The sequence below is a fragment of the Carassius gibelio genome, chromosome B21 (assembly GCF_023724105.1).
Source record: "Carassius gibelio isolate Cgi1373 ecotype wild population from Czech Republic chromosome B21, carGib1.2-hapl.c, whole genome shotgun sequence".
NCBI classification, from domain to species: domain Eukaryota; kingdom Metazoa; phylum Chordata; class Actinopteri; order Cypriniformes; family Cyprinidae; genus Carassius; species Carassius gibelio.
Window position 1 is genome coordinate 9,043,739 of NC_068416.1, and position 6,000 is coordinate 9,049,738.

The following is a 6,000-nucleotide window of genomic DNA, read 5'->3' on the forward strand; positions in this document are numbered from 1 at the left end:
GAATAAGTGCATTCCTCAGGCTGCAGACTCTTCAGAATGCGTAGAGGGAGTCTGTCAGGCTGCAATTCTGAATAGCATTATTACAAAAACTGGGCCTTGTGTTTTGTGATGACATCATTCCATCTGCTCAGTATTTGTCTGTTTTGAAGCAAGTCCATTTGGGTGAACATCACATAAACATGTCCAGGTCACATTTCACCCCAAAAGAAAGAAAGGAAATGTCTATTAATAAAAATAATTTATACATTGGAATACACTACTGTTTAAAAGTATGAGGTCAGTTTTTTTTTCTTTTTTTAAGTAATTAATACTCTTATTTTGTAAGGTACTGATAGTAAAAATAGTGTTTGTTACAAAAAGTCAATTTCAAATAATAAATGCTGCTCTTTTGAAATTTTTAGTCATTGAAGAATACATAAAATTATTAATATGAATGATCAACATCATTGTGTTGAAAACTGCTTAATATATTGTTTTTCAGGATTCTTTGATGAACAGATAGTTCTAAATAACAGCATTTAGTTGAAATAGAATTGGAATTTTCTTTACTGTCACTGTTGATCTCTTTAGTTTCCTGAATGCATATGTTGATTTCTTTTGAATTGTAAACTTCTGAATGGAAGTGTGTCAGCATTGATAATAATAAGAAATATTTCTTTAGCAAGTATCTTGTGACACTGAAGACTTGAGTAATTCAGCTTTGCCATCACAGAAATGAATATATTAAAATAGTAAATAGCTCTTTTAAACTGAAATAATATTATTATTAATAATTATTAATAATATTATAATTTTTTTTTCTCTATTTTTGATTATTCAAGACCATCATGTTTTGAATTGTGGCATTATTTCATACTTTTTTTATTTACATTTTTTTTCCGTAAAGCTTTTTGCTGCATTTGAATTAAATTCCGTACATGAAATACCATTTTTTAAATACCTTTAATAATATAGTGTCTTCTAATCAGTTTCTCTTGTTTTGGGGTGAAATATGGATCTGGTCTGCTGAGATCCACATCTTTGGGTTGTTTTGAGCACAGGTAGAGCCTCCGCAGCAGATATAAGCTCTTATATGCCACGTGCTTCATGCAGTACACTCAGGTGTGTCCACTGCAGTGCTGCAACGTGACATATCTAATATGTCATATCAAATTTCATATTTTCTTGCTAAGAATTTAGAATAGACATTTTTCGTACGTGATTAAAAAAATAAGACTATGCCTTCCTTAACAGATTGCAGTTATATACACAAACATTTTCAAGTATGACAGAATATGCGGATCAGTAGTTTTGGACCTACCTCATCTCTGTAACATGCACCTGTACTGAAATACTGTATAATATATTGCATAAAACATTCTATATGTTAGAATGTGTCCCATAGTTTCACAAGGCAAACTGGTCAATGCCTAGACTCACTCTTCTATGTTTTAGTGTGTTTCTTGTAAATATTTGACATTATTATTATTTTTTAATTAATTTCTTCAAATTTATGCATGAAGTGTATCTTGTGGATTTTCAGGTCAGGCTCATATCAGCCACTATAGAGTGCTGGTTAGTCATTTTATATACATGCTTGTACTATTTATTTTTTATTTTATTTTAGTTTTTTTTTTTTTTTTTTTGGATCTGTATCAAAGTAATCAAATGTATTCCACAATAAATTAACCTTGTATCCAATTTTTGGCCTTTGTGCATTCAAAACATGCAGAAATCATCACAGCTTCTGAAAGGTTATAAAGAAACTATAATGCAATAAAACAAAATAGCACACCTGCCACTCGGGTAACTTTTCACCATCAGAAACAAAGTGTGCAAAGACCACAATGTTTGTTTTGTGCAACACACACACACACACGATCATTTCGACATACTGCGGTATCATAGCAAAACTTAAAGAGTAAAGAGCTGGACTGCAACAGATGAAAAGCTACAAGATACAAGGCCTAAAGAGATACATGTGACTGCATTTCTAAACCGGAATTGCATTTACATCATTTTTGGAACTGGAGCTGGGTAATTAAAATGTTTTATATTTGAATATATTTTAAAATGTAGTCTTTTCCTGTGATGCAAAACTTAATTTTCAGCATCACTTTTCAAATAAATCCAGCCTTGGTGAGACTTTAAATCATTAACTTTTAAATGGTTTTGTAAATGAATAAGGGACAAAAATGATCTGTTCTTCATAAAGTCACCTACTTTTGAAGACCCAACCAGACAGTTCTTACAGTAAAAGAGAGACAGTACACCCCCTAGTGGTTCATGTAGTCAAGTCAAATGAGGTGTTTCCAGCTCAGGAAATGACTAGAATAGCAATCAATTAGAGACTGCGGCAAAAGTTTGGGAAAATCACAATTTAGAATTATTCCTAGTCTTAAACTCACCAATTAAGGTTGAACTTATCTGATCACAAATCTAGTTTCGTTATAATGCATTTTAAAATGTAATTCATTCCTGTGAATATTCAGCATCACTACTCTAGTCTTGAGTGTCACATGATCCTCTTGTCATCATCTTTAGGGTGGTGAAATGATGACAAACCCCTCGTTTGGAAAGAACCATTGGCTCTGAGAATGGTGTCTCATTCAGGTTGTATCGGTATGATTTATGGAAAGCAGTGTTAAGTTGACACAGTTCTCTTTTGCACTAAATGAAGGGGAAGAGTCTCTTTTTCAGGATGTAGAGCACTGTAGCCAGAAACAGAGCAGGAGCTAAAAAGATCAGCAGTTTGTCGGTCAGTTCACGCCGATTATATTTCAGGATTAGTTTTCGCCCCGAGTGAATGGTTCCCGTCATGGCCTTAAACTCTTCATTCGTCTCTTGCACAGTCCTCGAGGACGCAGCTGGAAGCAGAGCAAGTGGAGAACATAAACTTGCAATATTCATAACGAGATCGTAGACATGTCATAGACACGATGTTCAGAAGCCGTGTTCCATGTTCATGTTTCCAAGGTTGTTTTTTAAAATCAAATGTAAAGATCTTCAACCTGAATATATCGAAATTATCATTTATATTCAAACCAGACCAGATTTGCATCTCAAAACTTCACAGATTCTTTTACCTTCAACTGCAGGTTTGAATACTTTCACAAGCTGTTTTTCCCCAAATTAGTTCATGAAAAAAATGAGATGTGACCCTGGAGGACGAAACCAGTCGTATTTGTAGCAATAGCCAACAATACATTGTATGGGTCAAAATGATAGATCTTTCTTTTATGCCAAAAATCATTGGAATATTAACTACAGATCATGTTCCATGAAGATATTTAGTAAATTTCCTATCGTAAATATATCAGAACTTCATTTTTGATTAGTAATATGCATTGCTAAGGACTTCACTTGGACAACTTTGAAGGCATTTTTTTCAATATTTATTTATTTATTTATTTTCAGATTCCAGATTTTCAAATAGTTGTATCTTGGCCCAATAATGTCTGATCCTAAAAAACCATACATCAATGGAAAGCTTATTTATTCCGATATTCTCATATATTTCATAGATGTATTGTGTATTGTGTGTTAATAATCAGACATGTTTCTTGGGCAGCATATCAGCATATTAGAATGATTTCTGAAGGATCATGTGACACTGAAGACTGGAGGAATGATGCTGAAATTTCAGCCTTGATCACAGGAATACATTTTAAAATATAGTCAGAGATATCTTATTTTACATTCATTTTATTTTAAATGTGAAATCATTATTTCACAATATTACAGTTTTGACTGTATTTTTGACCAAATAAATGCTGCCTTGTTGAGAGTGTATTTTTTTTATTATAAATAAGAACAAAAATGTTATGTGTTTATGTGTACATTTATAAATGTAATTATTTATATATATATATATATATATATATATATATATATATATATATATATATATATCATTAGGAATAAATCTAAATATTTTAAAATATTTTTTTCTTTCAGAAACATTATAAAATCTTACCAACCCCGATCGTTTGTACGGTAGTGCATATAAAAGTGTGTTTCGGTTGCTTGTTTTTTTTTTTAGATACATTTTTTTATTTAAACTTTCCCACTGTTTTGAGCACTAATTATTGTTATTTTTATTTCTATTAGTAGCTCGGTGCACGAGACGGCTGGCCACGTGACATCAACATGCAGAATAAACCAACCTTTTTCTTACTAAGGAGATTTCTCAACTACTAATAGGTTTACATGCTTATATCATGAAGTTTATGATCTCAGGCCCAACGACCCAGAGTCCATCAGCTTCTTTACCCAGAGTTCCTCGCTCTCCTCGCTCGTCTGCACCTGCTGGGCCATCATTCGGCTGATGCTCATCAGACTCTCTGTGATCTCTCTGGATGTCTGCTCCAAACCCTCTTTAGTGGCCTTCCTACAAACCCAACAAGCAACATGCATTTAGAAGTAAATACAATCCATTTAAATACCACATAAATGGGGTCTCACTTGTATTAGGTGGCCTTACATCAATGTGGTCGTATTGTATTGGAGTGAGGTTAGGGACAGATTTGGTGGTAAGGGTAGATTTAAAGGATTCAAAAATCATAGAAACGTTTGGATTTGATTGTGACTGTCTGAACAGAGCAACAGCTGTAAAGCAGCATGATTTACCTGTGTCTAACAGAATCACCAGAAGCAGTTCGTCCTTCTCCAGGTTGTCAATGACCTGCTTGACTTCCTCCACGCCGTCTGGTTACTGAAACACAGGAGCATGGATAATACTGTAATTCAGCACACAAACAGAAAGAAGATTAGACAGTAAAAACAGTTTTTCTGACCTTAACATCTGCGTCCGATGGCCTGCCGTAGTGTGATATAAGAGAATATGAAACTCACAACTGAGGAGGAAAAAAACACCTCAATTTTTCAAGTCCAAGTAGAGCAAAATACGCAGTTTGGTGCAGACGTTATGTTGATTATTTATTTCTATGGCCAAAGAGTAAGAAGAAATTCTGACAGCTTGCAATGTAAATCAATGAGATGATGGACTACTTCCATAAAACACAAATCAATAACTGTTGTCACTCTATATCTCAAAATAATGTTTTATTAAGATATATGCTTAGATTTATGATCAAAGCTCTGGAGTTTTAATTGTAGGGTAAACATATAATGCAATGAAATACAATGATTATATCTAATACATTTTAATATTATTTACTATATCTAAAAACATGAAACTACGAACATGAAATGACGAATGTACCTGAATCCTAAGTCTTAACTGATTGATCTTTTCCTTCACTGTACAGTTCAGATCCAGAAGCACTGCCTGTGGCCCACAGCATTCTCTTATGTCCTGACACAAAAACAAAAGAAACAAGAAAGCATTGTTTCCAATTCATGCTGACTGACACAGACACGAAAGTCATGGCCACAGCTTTAAATTACTATAACTACAAACCTGACAGTAAGCAGATACATTAATGTAAAGAATGAAGTCTACCTGAAAAAGAGCTTTGATTTGCAGATCATATTTGATAATCTCTTGGCCACATATTGGGATAAGCACATCAGAGGAGGATGCCATATTTGTTGTTATAAGATAGGTCAGAAGGTCCAAACTTCAGTGCATTTTCAGAACTTTTTGATGCGCCCTGCAAAAGTGTTCTGAGCAAAACAGTGTATTATACTGCTTTACAACTTTTCTAAGAATGCGTAATGATATATAATTGATTCAATTAATCAAGAGTGACAGAGATACTTTTTATAGTATTATGCAAGAGTTCCCATATAGTGTTCTTATATAACTTTTAAGAATCCTAAACAAAATGTATCATGGTTTCCACAAAACAAGTTGCTTCAGTCCAGTAAATGTTCACCACGAAATTTTGATAATAACATAAAAGTATTTTTTACATTTTAAAAATCATTAAATATTTATAGATTTACAAATAAATACCCACAAAAGGTCAATGATCTAGTTATTAGTTAATTATACCGTTATTATAAAGGATATTATCCAAATGAAAAAAATAAATAGCCTAAATAAACGTTACCATG

General features: G+C 33.0%; 1 pseudogene; it reads right to left on the reverse strand.

The window, feature by feature from the left end:
* Positions 1-204: 204 nt before the first annotated feature.
* LOC127985570 (vesicle transport protein SEC20-like) lies at positions 205-5,527 on the reverse strand (annotated as a pseudogene).
* Between the last annotated feature and the right edge of the window lie 473 nt (positions 5,528-6,000).